The sequence below is a fragment of the Nothoprocta perdicaria genome, unplaced genomic scaffold (genome assembly GCF_003342845.1).
Source record: "Nothoprocta perdicaria isolate Ctin4 unplaced genomic scaffold, notPer1 scaffold_3, whole genome shotgun sequence".
Lineage (NCBI taxonomy): Eukaryota > Metazoa > Chordata > Aves > Tinamiformes > Tinamidae > Nothoprocta > Nothoprocta perdicaria.
The window spans coordinates 5,653,863-5,673,876 of NW_020455532.1; the positions used below are offsets into that span (position 1 = coordinate 5,653,863).

The 20,014-nt window shown below is 41.1% G+C and overlaps 1 long non-coding RNA gene across 1 annotated transcript in view; it reads right to left on the reverse strand.

Moving 5' to 3' along the window:
* Positions 1–1,595: 1,595 nt before the first annotated feature.
* Positions 1,596–20,014, reverse strand: part of LOC112949494 — a 41,193-nt gene continuing 22,774 nt past the window's right edge. Inside the window, exon 3 of the long non-coding RNA XR_003249834.1 lies at positions 1,596–1,806. This is a non-coding gene — a long non-coding RNA (uncharacterized LOC112949494). The remainder of the gene's footprint in view (positions 1,807–20,014) is intronic.

Below are 20,014 nucleotides of genomic sequence, written 5' to 3' on the forward strand. Positions count from 1 at the left end.
GGCAAGGTGGAATCAGCCCCATTAAGAATCAGGCAGTGCCAATAAAATGGGCATTTTTTGCAGTAGAAGTAGAAAAGCCTRTGAGATTCTCTACCCTCAGTTGATATTTATGTTATTCTGACTATGCTTTTGTCATCCAGGTTCCTCACAATATCTTTACATATTGTTGCCTTTTTTAGTTTAACTACACTGTCCAACACAACAACATGCAAATGCTGAACAAAATCATGTATGCATATATGTATATTTTTGATACCTTCTCTCCATGGACTTTTATATTGATTTCCTTATCCAAAAAAGGACATATAAAATAGTTGGCATCAAATCAACAGCTGCAAATTAACTTGCACGTTCTGATGCTTTGCTGCTGGATGGCTCACAAGGCAGTGCTTGCRTATCAGTTTATCAGGGCAAAACACTGTGTGACTGTAACCCTAACCTGGCCTCAATTTAAGCAACGTAAAGACAGGTTCAACGCAAAGACAGTCGTGTGTTCAGTAGATTGAGCTACAATACATTATCACAGGGCACGGTATCTTTTGGACAGAGAACATCCTAAGAGGTATGACTATTAAGGCAGAATCTTGATCCCAGTTCAAATGCTAAGCTCTCATACATTTCACTTGGGCCAAGAATTCACCCCGTTCCAGCTCCATCAAGCTTGCCCTAACCATTACACCCATGCATTTGTCAAAATGTCCACCTTTTTAAAAGTTAGATAAGCTTGTTTATTCTCTACAGATGTTCTTAAAAAAAGCTGGAATTCTTCAGTTTGGAGATGAGAAAACTGAAGTGAAATATCCACTGGAGGTACAAAATCATGAAGGTGGTAGATAAGGTAAAAGCAGAACTGGCTTTCAGCAAACGCTGAGTGAAAATAATAATACATGAGTTTCAAATACAAAATGCTTCTTTACACGCCAAGTAGTGACCTTCTGGACCTTGATGCCAACAGAAGTTGTGGAGGTAGGCAGCATCAACAGGAGCAGCAGGTCCATATAGGGGTATTGAGCATAAATGAACTCCCTAAGGCACCTTACAGAACACATCTGGCTGCCATGGGAAATGAAGGAAGTGCATCCAGAAAGTAGCCATGCTCCTGATCTACCCAAAATAGGGTCTCCTTTTGCTGTTAGCAAAGACAGACTATTGGACTGGTCCATAAGGGTATTTTTTATGATCTGATATTATTATTCTAAGGTCACTTATTAAAAACAATGTATGTCAAGAACTTTGTGCCCTATTTACCATATTTTAGGCATAATATTTATTTAGAAGGTAGATCCACTTTAAAATTAGTTTTTAGTTCAGAAACACAGTTGTGAAACTCTGTGACTCTCTCCTTTTCTGTCACCAAATATGATTCACCAGTCTACTAATACAGGCCATGATTCACTTGGCTTGTGTTTTTATGGGTCTTATTTTAGTAACTTGGCTATCATTAATCCATTTGGATAAGAATTGGATTACAGTACTAATACACTGAATAACTATAATCTGTTATGTAAAGCAACCATTCATTCTAACATTGATGCCTTTCAACTTCTTTTTTTTTGAAAAATTAACATCTCACATCTATGTGCTATATAACAAAGAAAAACACTATATTGCATGTGCCGGTATAATAAACTCTTGTTCTCCTTTATATTCAGAAAGAAGGTAAGTTACTTCATGGCAGGTTCAAAGGATTCGATGTTTCTAAGGTCCAGAGCCAGACATTACATACATCAAAATCAAAATGCCCTGAGTTTCCTCGAGACTGCAGCAGAGATTTGCGTGCCAGGCTTTTACATCTGAAAGCACCATCTGGGAGACACAATGAAAACCAGAAGTTAAGCAAGTTGTAGCTTCCCAGCTCTGTAGCCAGAATTTCCAAATTGACAGGATGTTGTGGTATCTCCCTGAAAACTGTCCTCACCTTGCTGATGAATTACAGTTCCTGTAAGTATTGGCCACACGGCGTCATGCGATCCCACCCCGCTGCTGGTCGCAGGGAGAGGAGCGCAGGAGGATAACCCGGCTTGGCTTCTGGGGGCCGCACAACTATCACTGCTTCGGCATGCACATGTCAAGCCATCTGCTACATATGCCATTTGTGTGACTGTGCTTCTTTTTAATAAACTAAATACAGATTTAAAGGACTGGGCACTTTACTGAGGCAAAGTARAAGTGGTCTGGATCAATAATGGGCAAGGGAATTACTGAGCATTAAGTGTTTCCACTAATACACTTGGATTTTATTCCTACTGCACTAGTAAAAGCAAAGGGAAAGGGAAAGCAGAGGTGGGGAGGCAGTTCAGATGTCACTTATGGCAAAGTCACACACACACAGGGGTGGAAGTTGGGAGATGGTTTAAAGCTCCTCGTTCCACCAAGCACAACTGACCACGTCCCTTCACCACCCTGCCCTGCTTCCCCTCGGAGTATTCTGCTTATAAAGCAGAGATCATCTCTTACTCACTTCTGAGCACTGACAAACCACCTGAGCACAGGTCCCCCTTAATCAGCTGGGGATTCTCACCAGCGTCAGAGGACAAATTAGTAACATTAATACCAGTAAGATTTTCATTTTCTACAGAAAAGCTGCCCAGTGGCAGCTGCTATCTCAATAGCACAAGCCACATGCAAACTAAGCGAGCCACGCTTGGCTACCCAGCAGCATGATCTTCCCCTTCACTTGCCTAGCAAAGCGAGCTCRACCTTTCGGGCTGCAGCTCCCACAAAAGCAAGGCGCTTGTTTTTATTAGGAATGTTTTCATTTTGTACCCAATACTGTCACGTCAGTTAGGAAAACACCAAAGTATTATTTTCTCCTTCATAACATGCCGTGTATACACTGTGGAGCACCACTGAAGAGCCTGTGAATAATTCCTACAGACTCTCCATATCAAAAGGAATTCAATAGGAATCTTCTCATCCCACCAGCACTCCATGCAAGAGCTATTCARAAGGGATACATATACAGAAAACAGCCAGAGGACACAGAGCTCAATCCTGCTTAAATTTTAAATCCTCAGCAGGACTTTGAAGAAATCATTTTAATCGAGTTTTGATTTAGTTTGTTGTGGACTTTGAGACAGAGACAGTTTGATTTGTTCTCTATTTGCGTGTTATGCTCCTTCAATGAGTAAATGATGGGGTCTGCAAAAATCCTGGGGAGGGAGGGAGAAATTGCTCCTTCCCTTGAGGAGCAATTGAKCCTGCTCTGGGAAAGACACTTGCAGGCCAGAAGAAAGAACCCGACAGACGAATGGGAGCAGGACAGGCCCAGCAAGGATCCGGCCGCCTGCGGCTCCGCTAGCCAGACTACAGAGAGGGGCGATTGAGCAAGCGCCGAGGCCTCAGAGGTGATGGGAAGAGACCACAGGAGACATTGCCCACGCAGTGGTCAGGGGGACTGTTTACGAGTTCCTTTTATTTCTATTCTGTCTTAACTAATTACTTGGAGTTGTATTCATTTAAAAGGTTAAGTATTTTAATTTATATTATAACTTGGCTTTTGGGGCTGCTTTTGTTCTAGCTGGCTCTGGGTCACTTGGTAATAAGTTCAAAAAACTGCCACAATTTGCAGAGTGGTTCTAAGGCTCCGTTAGTGTTTCAGTGATGTTCAAGATGTGCACATGGAAGGGTCTAACTTCTCTTGCTTCTCCTTCATTCTGGGAATACTGCTTTTTATAAGCAATGTTAGTTCATATCACAATCAGCCTCCAGTTTTGACTCTCTTCTCTGCAACCCTTGAGTCTTGCTGCTGGTTTCARTTGTTAAGACAATTCGCAAAGGTCGCAACAAGTTTCTGACACAACTGAGTCCAGACTGAAAATCCCCAAGTCCTCCCTTTCCTCCATCCCCACTCGAAGACCACAAACCCCAGATTTTGCAGGTACTGGCGGCTGAGGGTCTGTACAAGCTCTCTGGAGCCTTCTGCCCCTGTTCATTCTCCCTCCTGAGGCTGGCTGCACTTCCACTGAAACAGCCCACGGCCCCCAGCTGTGGCTCTATTTCCCAGTGACAGAAGACACTGAGTTCAGAGGACTTGCCATAACTTAACGCTGTAGCTATACATAAACCAAAGCATTTAAAGGCCAGAGCTTCAGCTAATGTAAAAGGTATTTCTCCATGAGTTTCAAGGAAATATGGATTTTAAAACTGGTTTGATTTTACAAGTGGAATTCCTCTTAAGTGTCCATAGGAACTAGAACCTAATTTATTTCAGGAAAGARTACAGCCCAGAAGAAAGGCTTCTCTAAACGCATAAACTCAGATATGCTCACTAAAGTGATATACAGCAGCATACAACGATGGACCACAAAACAATCACATCAGTTCACACACAAAGTTGTAAGTTGAAGCACAAGGAGGATTGCAATGAGGAGGARAAGTGGTATCATGCCTGTCAATTTTCCTAGAGCTGTTTATCCAGCCAAGAAGAAAGATAAATTAAAGAAAAATAAATTAAAAGGAGATGGTGACAGCAGGCAGATTCAAAGGGTTATTCASGGGAAAAAGACAAGTTGACTAGTTGTTCTCACCGCTGCCAAAACCAGAAGGGTCATTATATAATTATTCCAAACTAAGAACTGCAATACCTTGTCTAAGGATAACACGCCAAGAGCTCCATCAGGCCTAACAGACAACCTCTACAATTAGACACTCATTGAATTGTTTGGGGTTTTTTTTCCCCTTCACAAAGGGAATACCACTGTAGATGGTATAAACTTTCTTATGCCAAAGCTGAAAAACAAGCAAGTCTAATTTCGCCACAAAATAAAATTCACCTTGTGATAAATGAGATCTTGACCAAAGGCCTGGCATTCAGGTACTCCAAACATTCAGAAAAATGTATTTTGTTTTCCTAAAAGATCATGAAAGGGCAATTCAATGTGGACACAGGTTAATTTCTAAATATAAACAACTCAGAGGCTCAGAATAGTGCTAGGTATTTGCCATATGCCTAAATCACAATGAAATGAAATATATATATTTGTATATATACAAATATTACTGGGGTGCCGTGCCGCATGGTAAGGACACACTTCAGCACTTTCCTGCATCAGGGCTGTAGCCTGTGGGATTTTCTCTTTCATTAACTGATTCATAAGAGGCATGYACACAGGGCTGAATCTTCCGCATTGACATATCTGTCAGCAGTTATGAAAAGTGGTGTGTAACACTTCAGAACACCTGGGCAAATAATCTTTCATCGTAAAACACTTCAACTGTTTTCCCTTTATACACCACAGATGATTGTTTATTTTCTTTGGCAAAGGCCTGATTAAAGTGAAATACAGCTATAAACTAGAGTAATCAGACTTTCCTAGATAAATTTTCTACCGCGAGTTGAGTTGGTCCAGAATTGAACTAATTCAGTTCTAAGCTCAGAGTGATTTGGGTCCTTTTCAGTCACCATAGGAAGCTATATGCCAGGCTATTTTGTGYGTCAGGAATTAGCAAAACCTGAAGTTAGGGTACCTGGACAAATAGAGCTCTACCCATTAGTCACTGCAGTGTTACTGCCTGTCAAGTTTCTGATATTAACCAAATGCCAGAATAGACTTAAAGAATTCATTTGTACTCTCTAAATYATCTAATGAAGACAAAAGTAGGAGTGAACTAGCTAGAAGAACAGAACATCTCATCTCCCAGGTTTTACTGATTGCAGGAAGATGGCAAGAAGCTGTGTTGAAGGCGTGTTGCAAACCTGAGGCTGCATCTTTCTCTCTCCCTCCATTCCCTGTCCCAGCTCCAGCCACGTGTGGATATGTGTGTGTGCGCCTCATGCTTGGGGCACCAACCTATCCCAACAGACATACAAGAAACATTATTTTTGCAGAGACACCTTCTGCCAGGAGACACTTCTGCTGAAGAGAGGTAAGTGAGCAGCTGTGCCACACTTTAGCATCTTTCCCATTCTCCTACTTCCCAACTTCCCAGCACAGCAGACACAGGCAMATAAGTGGTACAGAGCAGCACAGGCTGCAAATAGCCCCCTGGCACTAAGGACAAGGACCATGGGTGGGGGGGGTGACAGAACTGCCCAGCGTGAGATGATTCAGAGCCGTCTGGCTGTATTAGACCCCATGTTTAACCTCCCCAAAGTCTCTACAGCTCTGCTTTCTATAACTTCCAGAACATTTTTTCTTAACTAGTTCTATATTACTATATGTATATATCTACCACAACTGTCTTACAGTAATTGTTAGTTTACACTTTGTACTTGTTTAGATCCTTCTCCTTGTTAATATTCATCTGATGGTAATTCCATGGTTAAGACACTTAAGCTTGTATTTCTTTTATTCACGTTCTTGCATATTCCTCCCAAATCAGACCGGCTAATTTGCCTCCTTCCACAGTATTGACATCACCTAAATACTTCCTGTTGCTTATATGCCCTTCTTAGTCATCTTTTTGTCTGATCTGTATTAAATTATTTTCTTTCCACTCCTTTAGCTGTCTTTTTTCCCCCTGTAATTCTATGCAATTTTGATGACAATATGATGCTGAGAAATACACGCACACCACTAGGTATTTGAGGTTTCAAAAGGCCAGAAACGGCCTGTGTGAATTTTAGTAAAATGCACCATAGGCACATCTTCCAAATGCCTTTCTTTTCCTAAACTTTACCAAGCAAAGAGTTTACTGCTTCATTACTCAGACTGCAGGATACACATGTAGTTTAACTTGCACATCCTTCATCTAGAACTATCAAACTTGCCTATTTCTACTTCACCCTTCATATTCAGTCCATCCACAAGACCAGACCATCTTTAATGACAGCAACATCCATTACTTTTTTTTGTTTTCCAAATTTTTAAAAGTTTCTGAACTTTGTTAAAAAACCCTTTTAACTAATCATACAAGTCATTCTTTACAATCACATTGGGACTTCACTTATTTTCACCTCATGCATAAATATTTCCTTTTCCATTTTAAATCTCACCATATTTTGTTCYGCCCTTACTTGCTGGAACTTGTCCTCTTAACAGTATTCTTGATCTTAAGTCACTCCTTATTCAGTGCAGACTATAAAGCTACCATTTATTGCACACAYATGATAAGACATGATTGCTTCAGTAGCTGGCATAGCTTTTGTGCTGCTGCACATATGTATATCATATCTTKGCCTAGCTTGTCTGACCAAGTACGTGAGGGATCTGAAGAGCTCAACGGAAATAACTTCTCCATTAGCTGTTACGTATCTCTCGGAGAATGTTAGCCAAAATACGTGGCAGCTGAGTAGGCAGTGGCCATCTCGCCATCTGGGACATGGACCAGGTCAGTTATTAAATCATCTATGTTGAACTATCACCCAGTTGTTTTCAGGAAAAATCATCTAAGGCGCAGAAACGCCACATGACAACAAACACTACGTTAATCCCTCCGTGGCTGGCAAGGGTGAGCTGCAAGTGACGTTTCAATATACCGCGTTGGAAAGTCCTGCTTTTCAGCRGAGAAAGATTGCAAAACCCTAAATTTGGTACTGACTCATATTTTCAGCCAGTTAAGCCCTGGAAGTCAGCATCTGTCAGAGCATTAGCGGGTGGCATTAACGAGAGGCTGCTCTCGGCAGCCCGTGCTGCTGCATTTCTGGTGGAGCTCAGGGGAGCTCTGYGGGCTCTTCTCCACGCAGGTCCCTGGTGAGGAGGAGCTGTTCACCACTGCCATTCTAGGTGCCTAGTAAGAGTTCTAGACAATAGAGCCTAAGCTAACCCCTAAATTCCTTCGCTTTTACCAAGGAATTCTCTTACAAAGATCTTGAATGCTGGTTATCTGAATGTGCCTACACATGGTAATTGAACAAAGGGRGAAAAAATTTCTACTTGAGGTAGATGGGCAAGTAACATACATTTTCTAAATAAATAAAGATTGCAAAAGATCCCTGGAGGTTTAGTCCAATCTCCTGGTAAAAGGAGGACTATCATCAGTGCTACCTCGGGTTAGCTGTGGTTTAGCTCAGTCCTAAAAATCTYCAAGAATGGAGATTGCAGAGCCTCTCTAGGTGGTTCCTAGCTAGTCTAGTTCYCAGCTATCTTCCTGGTGAAAACAAAACTACATCCAGTTTGAATCTCCCACACTATAATTTKTGACCATTTCCCCTTGGTATACCGTCTACCACTACAAAAATGTTTGGCTCTGTCACTTTCATAAATCCCTTTCAAATAAATATAAGCTGCTATCAGATCCCTTCCTTATCCTCCTCTCTGATAGACTAAACAAGCTCAGGGGCCCTCTGAGACCATCTCCAGTTTCTGCACATCCCTTTACACTGGCAGGAAGAAGGGAATCCAAAACTAGACACTGCAGTCCCAGGGCAGCCTCACCAGGGCTGCAAAGGGGGATCTGAGATGGGGGAGTCTGAAGCATTTGCTGAACTGGACACACAAAGGAAACCACCTCCTCTGTGCAGTTACGCTTACGGAAGGCATTTCTGCATTTTTTAATAAAAGGGTGGGAGTACTTCTTGCAGCCAGGCTACTAAATATACCCTGCTTGCTTAATTTCTTTCTGATTCCTTTTATTCACCAAAGTTTCACACTGAATGTTCCAAGAGAACCAAAGACCACAGAAAGGAAGTGCTGAATATTGCCCTGTGCACCCTGTACGCACCGAGTGGCCGGAGCAGGTGGTGTCAGGGCTGCTCACTTTATGCATCCAGATTAATAATGAAACTGACTCCAAGTTCACATTCTGTTTACGAGAAAAGCAACTACTATGTTATTAGCTCACCTAATTTATTAGGGTGAAACCCTTGCTGTAGGGTTTTCACATGGTTGTTTTTAAGAGCCAATTGCTGTGTGTTAAAACACTATAAAGTACCAGTTAACTAAAGACTGTTAAGTACATCTTAATCAGCTCTGATTGCCTCATGGTTGTTCTGTTTTCATAAAAATATTTAACCTTGCTGCAACACCCTGTGCAGTAATCTCCTCCTCTGGCTTTCTAAGCAATCCGCACACCTTAAAATACCTAAGCTTTACTATGACCTTTTCCAGTACAGCAGGTATTAAGCCTTRCCAGGGCTTGGTTCTGGCCTTAAATCATAGTGTTTATCTTGCTACTATCCAGCCTTGCTCTTCGTGCAGCCTGTTTAAAGGCTGTTTTTAGAAGTGCTTTTTGAGAAGAGTTATTATAATGGGTGAGAAATTAGAGTAAATTCTTATATAAAATTGCTCAGTTTGGAATTTGGCTGTAGCCCTCAAAATTACAATCAGCTGAACAAGATAAAGGCAGTAAAGAGTGTAAAACGGAGTCTGGAAATGAGATAAAAGCAGAAAGGCCAAGCAAACATAAAACAAGAAAACCTTCTGCCAGGTAAAACRCATGAAAAAGGCTTAAACAGATAAGGAAATATTGGTAAGATTCTTATCAAATATAAGTCTGGGAAAAAAGCTCATATTTTTACTGCAGATTTTGCTTCACAGTGCAGTTCACAAATCTCCTGCCCAGGGCCATTAAAAGCTTTTCAGAAAACACCAAATGCAACAGCTACAAGTTATGAGGGCGAACAACATGAGACATATGAAATTTGCCTTCACCTGAACTACACATCCCCAAGTGAGATTCGAAAGACAGACACTACTTTTTGTATCATGTACTCAGTACTCRCAACATTCCCTGCTTGTAAAGTGCTTCTTTACTGAGGGGAATCCTTGCACYCATTTGGCCACTGCGCTGGGCCAGGTCTAGCCCTGCACTAAGGGGCAGGGCTCCTGCTCCCTGCCTCGCTCTTCTCTGCGAGCCCATGTTCTCAGTCCTCCAAAATCCATTCCAGGTGCTACCTCTTCTCCTCCAAAATTCCATTATTCCAATTAATTGTGTAAGCACCAGCTTCTCAAACAAGAAAGTACAGATTAGAAGTACATGCTTTTTCTGTGAAAAAGTCCTTACCCTCTTCTCAAACACTGCTGAGAACTCCCAATAATTATTCCCTCTTATCTCCTGCAGAGACTTTTCTAATATTGCACTGAAATCAAATTTATTGTTTGCACAAAGGCAATTAATATATATGTCAACAGTCATAAACTTCAGCTGATAACACCATTATATTTTCATAGGTTTCTTATCAACCCATAGTACTTCGGCCCTCGGAATCACTTCCTCGCACGGCCCGGCAGCCGCTCGTGTTTCTCCAGCCCGGTGTTGTTTGTTCTGTTGCTGGGCTTGCACTGCAGCTGGCTCTACAGTTTAGCTGGAATCATACCCCTCTCTGATTAAAAAGCACAGCAGCCAATACAGGGYTCACACCACCAGCAGTCTCCTCCTGCCCTGGCAAGACCTTGGACCCAGGAAAGCCAAACTACAGAGAGCTGCTTCTCCCGGTGGAAATCCATGGGTTCTCCATCATCATGCCCACTGATGCTCTAATTAAGAAAATGAGTTATRGCACTGGGACCTAATATTGGAACAGTAGCCCACACATTTGCATTATTAACCATGAACTATACATTAATATGCCCATCTTCTATGCTACCTTCTATGGTACATATACTGGATGATTTTTCAGTCAGCAATTTTTGATCCTATTCAAACATGAATGAGAAGTACTGCAGTAACTTCAYATATTCCTAAAATTCATCTTTTATGGTCCAGCCACATAACTTCTTGTCACACAGTCACTGGGTAGTTTACCGCATAGATCTGCTTCTTCCAGCTCCTTTGGCAGCACGATTTCCCTCTGTCTACTCTCCCTAGAGCTTTTTAGGGTCTCTGCAGCACCAGCACAGCTTTGCCTCCTGGCACCGACCCTTCTCCAGCAGGCTCAGCACTCCTAAACTTTTTGATTCAAATGAACAATAGCTCTTTTTCTTTCTTAGGTCTTTCTGGCTCATTTTTTCTTGGCACAGAAAGTCCAGATTTTTCTCTATTACCCATTGACTGATAAAAGATTCCACACATTGACAGCTCCAAGACTCCAGGGTCATTGTGGATCATCTGGAAAGTGAAGCACATCCTCTCCCACAACATTCACTGGGCAAACAGAAGCAGTATTTAGCACTTTATGTACATATGCTCTGAAAAGAGCTAGGAACGATTCAGTCAAATCGACGTGAGAGAAGAGCAATATGCGACAAACCTGTGAGCATTTCCTTGCATCAACCTCACAGGGTTTAGAGCAGAATTCTTTGGAGTTGTGTGAATGGGAGAGTTTCAGTTCATCAATACATGACAACACATGACAAAGTTTCTGAAGCTCTATCACTTTTCCAAAGAAGCCTTCATTGGCCCAGGTTACCACACAGTTAAACGCATCCTCTTGGAATTCAAGCCACACATCCTGTCAGTCTCCTCCAACCCACCTACCTTCTTTGTTGTTTAAATGACAACAGAAGCAACAGTTTAGTTCATTTGTTCTAGCTGGGAATTTCCAGTCCTGAACCCTGTACTTTGTCAAAGAGGCTCTTTACAGAGAACTATTTCTAGAGGTGCTATAATAACAGATAGGCTCACCACTGCATGAACATATTCAACATTCCTAGGCTTTCTTCCAAACTTTTCCCTCGAGCAGTCTGTGTTTCTCCTTCTAAGATCCAGAGAGGAAACTAGAGCCATCTKCTAGTGCTGATCTTTCTACTTGCTTAAATGATTGCTGAGATGCAATACTGTCCCAGGCCTAGAAGGTATATGACCATGACCATATCGAATTAAGAGTGATGCTTCGGGAGGTATAACATTCATAATTATAACCAAAATTCCTACATTACTTATAAGCAGAACCCCAAATGATCAAAAATTCTCATTTCTGATGCTTTCTGTTGGTGGCTTTGGTAATTCAGCTGCTTGGAGGTGTSTCTCTTGGGCTGGATTATCTTTCTCAACAATTTTGCCTGTACGGCATAACTGCATTTTCCAACTCAATCTGTAGTTAGGGGTCATTTTGGGGGCTTCCAAAATAATATGCTGACACCAAAATTCACCACATTCTCGTAACCATATTTTTAATTTCTTGGTTCCCATAAAAATGGCATCTTGCAGTGCTGAAATTGAGACCAACAACAACAAGCCACAGAGTGTTGAGCCTTTCTAAGGCACTTGGGACCTGTCAGGCTCCGTGACCATGAAGCTGTGGGATGAAGCCTTTTAAAGAGCCTGCCCCTCAAAGTAGAGCATATAGAAGCACAAAATATAAGTCTAGTTGCTTTAGGAGCCCAAACCCAGGATGCAGAAAGATTCATTCATAACAGATTTTACCCAGGCACTTGAAAGGTCTGTGTGTGGTACACATCATTGTCTCAGTTYGATGGCAAGAGCTTCCCTTCTGTACCTTGATGGATGCCCAGTATTAAGGAAACATCCATTCTGGTTTTCTACAAAGAGAAAGGACTCAACTGTAATCATCAAAATTGAGTAAATTTTCATCACAGCTAAGATCAAATCGGATGTCTTGAAGACATCAAAATTTATCCTTACTTGACCCAATCCGGCATTAAAGGAACATTTCCTGTGAGAAGAGGGAGGGGACAAAAATCCAAAACTAAAGGGAGTTTTTGCAAGAAAATTTTATAGGCATAAATTCTAATTAATGAGAGCCTCAAGGAAAGGCTAAGGCAAATTTACTGAGTCACAACAGAATGAGAAAAAAATTCATAGAATGCAGCATATCTGGTCTGTCTTTTGATTACATTTGCTGTTCTTGTTTGCATCAGCTCATTTTAATTGCTAGTTACTGTGTTATTGTGGCTTGAATGTGATTTCCCATAAACCAGGATTTCACCTAAGAGGCTTTTTAGCCAGGCTACGCAGAAGGTACTGTACTACAGAAGATGGAAAAGGAAGTATACAATTTTAAGGAAATGCTCCTACAGTAATTAAAAATATATTAAGTATAATTTAGGTGTATGTAAAAATGCATATTAAGTTATACAAGTCTAAACTGTATGAACCCACATGTATAAAGAGGAAGCCATAATAGAGACACATGCACTTATGCAGATATAAATACACTACATACACACACTTGGAGTACATATCTGACAGCACATCTTAGAGAAGCGGCAGTAGATGCTCTTTTCCTTTCCATAAGGATGTTTCCCTAGTGGATAAAGAGTTTGTCCCAGCAGGGCAAGGCTGCAGCACTGCTGCCTCTGCTAAAACCCATGAGCCAGAAATTCCACAGACCTAGATCAAGAACCATTGATCTCCCAGGCACTGGACATACAAAACTTCAGAGGTTTCAGTATCGCTGCTTCTACAGCGTGAAATGTAAAGCTTGCAAGAATGAAAAACCAAATAATATAAAGTCCTTTGCAACACTTTGTGACAAAAAAACATACTTAATTCAACGTGGAATGGAATGAAACCAGATGAAGAATAAATGTGTTACTTGAAGACCAGGGAAACAAATTAGTTAAATATCTTTTGGTAGTGCTCCCATAAGACACCTCAGGTAGCTAACTTTTTTTGTCCCATTTTGCAGTATTTTAGTGTTTTTCTAAATATGATGCTCCAGAAACATCCAGGCAGTTCTTGGACATAGCCCACCTCAAATCCAGACATGAAAGCAATCTTCCATGGGAAGAATCAATATGGAATAGTCACAGCAGGAGCCCCTTTGCTTCTGCCAATACAGTGCATATTTTTGCCTATGCCCTGGCATTTTCACAAACCACGTAGCACCTTTGGGAGCTGCAGATTGGCCTATCATGTCACAAAATCACAGAAACTACTGAAACCCACAGCTTTCCTTTAAAAAAAATCTAGTCTTCACAAATGAAGAGAAATGCTTTAAGTTAATCTTAACTAAAGTTACAGAAGGTAAAGAATAAAAATCTAATATTACTATTAAAATATTAAACTTTTTGAATACAACCAAAACATAACAAGCCAATTCCTTTCAATGTGAGACAAGGCTGGCTCCCTATATTTAATCCCTATACTTGCCTACACTACTCACAGTGCAAGAACAAGTCCTGACACACACATGCCCAGGCTCCTGCGGCTGTTTTGCTCTCCATGCTCACAGCAGGTCCAGGCATGGGTTGTTTTTTGTGTACAAAGGGTGGTATTGATGGAAACAAACAGTTGAAGCTTGTGGGACAAGTTCTTCAGGTGGCTTATGGGAAGGTACTTGGGATTTTCCCTGTTCYTCTTCCTCCTGTTAGACTCGACTCCCTCCATCCTCAGCAGATTTTACCTTAGGTTAAACCCACACCAGAAATGCTAATACCAGGGCCTAGGGGAGTTCAGAGGCAGCTTGTGAGACTATTAGATCTTTATCAAAACACAGCTGATTTAGCTATTTAAGGACAGATCTCAATTGAACAGGGTTTTCTCTTTCACTTTTCCCCCTTCCATCATAACTTTCAGCTCTRATTTCCGCTTGTTATATGAGGAGGAATAACTGGAAAAACATGCAGTTATTTGATCAAATAAATTAATGACATTTGATGTGCCAATAGATGCATTTTTAATGTAGCCCTTTGGGAATCCATAGATTTAAACATGTCATAATTGCTGTATGATCCTTTAAGGTCTTTCAGGGCACCTGAGTCAATCATTTTGAATTATGAAAAGATTCCTAATCRTACACTGTTCTTTGATTATGGTATTTACTTATATGGAATTACTCTGCAGTTTTACTATGATACCATTTATACCAGTGCTAAAAGAACAGATCATGTCTTTCTGCTTGTCTTTCTGCCTTTATTTTCCAAAGTGGATAGATGTCTAAAGTCAGGTCCTCTAAGGAAAGTCTGATCTTAATTTTTGTTTCAGACTGACACCAGTTACAGTTGCAGTTCCACCCAATAAGAACTTTTTTTTCCTAAATGAAGTATGTTATAGGCAAAATTAACTTCTGGATTGAATCAATAGATATACATCAGGGATAAATTTGGTCCAGTAAAATAATGATGGAAAAGAAAGTGAGCTGCATGGTTTACTGTGTAAAATACAAAGGCTAGATCTAACTGTTTCTGTCTTTTCCCCAAAAACATGCAGGTAGGGAAGCAATCAACAGGACCTGCCTGGCAGAAGAAACAAACGCTACCAGAGATATCAGGTGCCATGTTTGGTGATTTTCATATTCATCATATTTACTTTTTCCTGTTTATAGTTTACATAAAACATTGTTGCCTTGATCTTGATCCACAGCAGATTATGTTAAACTACCTATATTTCTAATTAGCAGTATAAATACTTAAGCAATAGTACATGACAAGAAAATTGCATTTTGAGCTCCTGATGACATGCCTTTGGTAGTGTTGGCAGATGCAGGCTGTTGTGAAACGAAATCTGAAGTCGGGGGCAAAARAGAGAGACCTGGGGAGAGAACAGGGTGTTCAAGGGCAGGTAGCGCTGCCCTGAGCGGCAGCTTCCCGAGGGGCAGCCACAGAACCCCCGCTTGCCCCCAGCAGGAACACRAAGCTCTAACACTGCAGGAGCTGCTGAGCACACAGCGTCCCTGCAAGCTCCATTCACATGACAGACCCGAGCATTCAGGGATAAAACCTGCTCTCGCTGAATCCCTTTTTAGGCAGCTGAACTTAATCAGGACCATAAGTCAACAGGATGCTAGGGTTGGTAACAAATCCACATTGGTGCTCAACATGCATCAGAAAACAATTCTTTATGGTGACTTGGTGGTTGTGAACACTGAAAGGCAGAAAGGGCTAGCAGAATTCCAGCATTATTCCATCTTCCCAGCAGTGGAGCCCGGACAGGTGAGAGCCACAGAGCACTGCTCCAGCCCAGAGGAGGGAGCTGGGGTTGCATAAGGGCTGACACAGGGACCAGCTGCACCAGACACATCACTTAGTCCTAGTCCCTGCTGCCTTTAAACCACAGGAGGTCTTTGCTTTCCCTGTTCTTATTTTCCTATGGCTGACGGTTTCATATATTCTTTAATTTCAACTCTAAACTGCTTAGACAGCTGCCAGTTTTGCCTTTTTCCTTCCTGATATTTGTTCCCTAATGTATTTTCAGGAAACAGCCATCACCTGCCCCAATCTCCATTCTGTTTTACTAAGCACCCTCTTTTGGGCACCTTTTGTAATTTAGGTGCTCTGTTCCCCAGCTCGCTTTTTTTTTTTTGGCATCTCATCTGCATCTTTGCATGGACAACCAGAAGCACAGTGTCTGATACATGATTTTACCAGTCCTTGTCACAACAGAAAAACTAGGAAGCTAGATATTGACCTGGTTTTATCCTATAAATGTGAATTCATTGCTACTCAATGTAAAATAACATTTTTCCTTTAATTAAAATTGAATATAAAATCAATCTCTATTTGATAAGTATTTAAGAGAAAAAAGTATGTTAGTAGTTCCAAGATTAGGTTGTAATGCTGCTTGCAGCACATCTTTTTTAGTCTATACTAGGGAAATGAATATCTAATTGCTCTACAGTGCACAGCTGCATTCCCTGCATTTCTTGAATCATTGATCTTAATGCAGGGGATGCACTTGGTTCAGTGCTAAGATGGGACTGCTTTCCTGCTTGCTCCCATACCAAGAGAGGGGCTGACACTGAGCCTCTTCCTTCCTGATTACCACAGTATTTTCCAGCAGATTTTTTGCTTTGTCCCCACTTTCCCATTTCCCCAGATTTCTTTTCCACAGAGGCYGCTGTGCCACAGGTTTCCAGGAGTTAATGATTTACATTAGATAAACAGCATGTCACTAGAAATCTTATCAGAAAATCTGAAAAAAAATGTCAAATTGTGGCATGATTTGGAAAATGAGCGCTCTGCCTCAGGACAGGCAGCTTTGCTTCAGCAGCTGCTTTTACCCTCAACTTGGGACCTTGAGTAGAAGTCACACTGAGCAGTCAGATCACCATCACCTTTTGTACAACAGTCTGCTTCTAGATGAAACTGAGCACAGACCCTTTCCTCGGGTATCACTGCTGGCCTCCTACCCTGCCCCAGGTTAAGCAAGGGTCTAGGAAGGGCTCTATAGGGCCAACCTGATTATTAAATAACCTTCCTAAAGCGGACAAGTTTCCTTTCCAACTCMTTATCTCAGGTGTCATGAATTTTAAACAACTTACAAACACTTGTCTTTGCATAGATGTAGCCTCAAAATTTATAATTATACATACAAAAATCTGAGGACTCCCTCTTGATTCTATATAGCTTTACCTTTCTTTTAAAATTTTCTTCAGGTTTTCATAAACAAACATTTATCCCAGGATGTGAAGAGCCAGCCAGATAAACAGCTGGAACTCAGTATTAGCTCTCAGATTAAGTAAACAGAAGTGTATGTAAACACATGTGAGCAATCTTGAAGAGCCAGCTCAGATAGTCTGATATATCAGATATATCAGATATACAGGCAATGTTGAATAATGAAATAACACTTTATAAAAAGTCATTTAGTCAGTCCACCAACAGAAACAAGCCAAGCAAATAAAAAGCACATCCACAGAGGACAAATACAGCTAAAAGGTTTTAAATAGATTGCAGTACATGTCAAATTAAGTCATTTGCCTTTCTACGTGGAGCCAGTTCTACACTGTTTTACCTTGCTTTGACATATTTACTTCCATCCCAAATTATTTCTAGAATTTTGGTCTTAAAAGTGTTTCCTAAGCAGAATATACTCATGTTAAGTGATACTAACTTTCTAGCTGGTAGCAAAGTACTTGCAAATAAGCTTTTTTGGTTAAAAATACACTTTCTAACATTTTAGTCCTTTTCTCAGCTTTCTAGTTTTTCATTTTTTCAATATATAGCTAGAATAAAAATGTTGATCTTATAATATGGACCCCTACAGATCTTTAATATGTTGATCTTTAATCCCTAGGAAGGAAAATTATACCTAATATTTCATTCATGTAGTCTACAAAATAGCTGTTCTAYGAAGACTCCCATTTAGATAATGGCTACCAATATGTCTAGAAATCATAGAAATGACAGAAGAAAACTGTACATCCCACTGTCAAAGCTATTGAGCCAATAATTCTCCAGATACGCTACATTTTACTTTCACTCTGTACAGAGTTTTCCTTCTTAAAAGTTATTTGGAAAATTCTTATTAAATGAAACAACTGAAACCAGCGTAGAAAAGTTTGCAAGTAGATCATGAAATTATCTTTAATAAAATGGTTGAGCTTCAAATCTAGGATATACTCTCTGCATCTGAGAAAGAGGARGAAGATGATTTTAAAGCCACATGCCCTTTATGGCAGATAAGCATTTCACTAGAAAGAGCCGTCTAGTGTTTCCTTCCTTTGTTCTATTTTCCAGTCCCACCAGCACCAGGCGCTGCACCTGAGCCGCAGCTCCGGCACCGAGGCTGCTGCGACAGCCGCTACCTCGCTCTGACTTGAAAGGATGTCAGTAATCCCCAGCTAACAGGAAACTGGGCCAGTGCTGCGTGTGGTTTTGAGTTTCAGATCTCACTACTGGCAATACAGCAAAGACAGGTTGCCATTAGATTATTTGCCTTTTTTGCAGTCTGTGTCCTATTTTCAGCTGCAAGGCAGTCAAACAGCTTTAGAGAATTTCAACATTGCTCTAAGAGGGACAATTGCAATATGGGGTAGCAATAGCCATGGAAAAGCAGAGGGATGAAGTTCAATGCAGCYATTTGCATATATCCTGGGTTCCCAAGGGGCTTAGACCATCTGCTGCAGAGCCGCTGCTGCTCCATCCTCGCTGTTGTTCCAGAGCAGCTCAGCCCTGCCCGAACACGCCGCCTCATYCCGCCCATTCGGTGCAGACGTACCCTTGGGGCTTGTTTGCCTTGGGATCTCAGCCATGATTATAGCTGAGTAAAGTCCAAGCACCTAGTGTAGACATGACCTACAAGTGTTGCACTGGCTTGAATTGCTGCAGTTATCCTAGTACAGCTCTGCCCACTTGAGGGCTTGTACCAGGAACATATTGGACTTAAAGACAGCTAAAGCCGATGGCAACATGGCTCAAGTGAAGGCTAAGGCAAAGCTACAGTTGTCTAAGCCTGTTGAGAAAGAGTGGTTGCAGCGGGAGTTTGTTTTGTGCAAGAACCACTGTCTCAATACTGAGAAACTACTTGGATTTTTTTTTTTTGCTAGAAATAACTGCAAGCAGTACATTTGGCACCAGGTTATGATTCCTCATTTTCCCATTTTCAAAATAATTCCAGAAATATATCACCATCACATCCTTCACTCTTTGCCCTTAATTTCATGGGAAAGCACTCACTAGTTCTGCCCCATACAGCTCATTAACTTTGTCATTTATGAGGCCTTCCCGTGCCACAGCACACATTCAGGTTTCCTGCAATGTGTGAAGGAGTTCTCCCTCTAGTAGCGAGGGATATTCAGAGCATGAGGGTTTTGGGCTTTGCTCCCTGCTAAGACTGCACACAAACCAATGAAGAACAGACACTACTCAGAACTTCATCTGGAGGCAGCAAACTTTGAACACCTACCCCGCCTGAATAAGGGTTGGAATATTTAGCAAATAACTAACAAAAAACCAAACTAGCTTTACAGAAGAAATAAAATACAATAAAACTATTGGTTAGCACCAGATGTACGCACTTCTTAAGTATTTGAGTCTTATTCTAGTTTTCCTGGGATGCAGAAATGCATCTTCATCCAGGCACATCAWTTTGCTCTAGAGAAAGTCATTACTCCTTTATCACACCCTATTGCCTCCTCCCTAACTCTCCTATTCCGACCTCTCCCATTCCATACTCCTAAGACTCACCATAAGAAGCAATGATCCAGCTGCAAAGCACACACTGCAGCCAAGGGCCTGCGCTGCCCTCAGGAGCTAGTGCACACATTCAGCTAACAGGTTGTTCCATATATATATATCTCCCCCATATTTTATTTCATTACATATTACTGCAGGTAGCTCCTGAATTCTGGACAGGGCTGTTACCTATGTAAGCCTAGCATGCAAGTTGAATCTGCCTTTAATAGTCTGATTCTTACACTTCTGGTATAGAAGTTACCTGCACATTTAGCACAGTAAGTCTGTTATCTACTCAATACATTATTTGGAGCAACATTTCACATTATATTAGCAAAAGAAATTCCCTTCCTCGTGATATCATCTTACAAAGGAGTGTCACTCAAATAATCAGG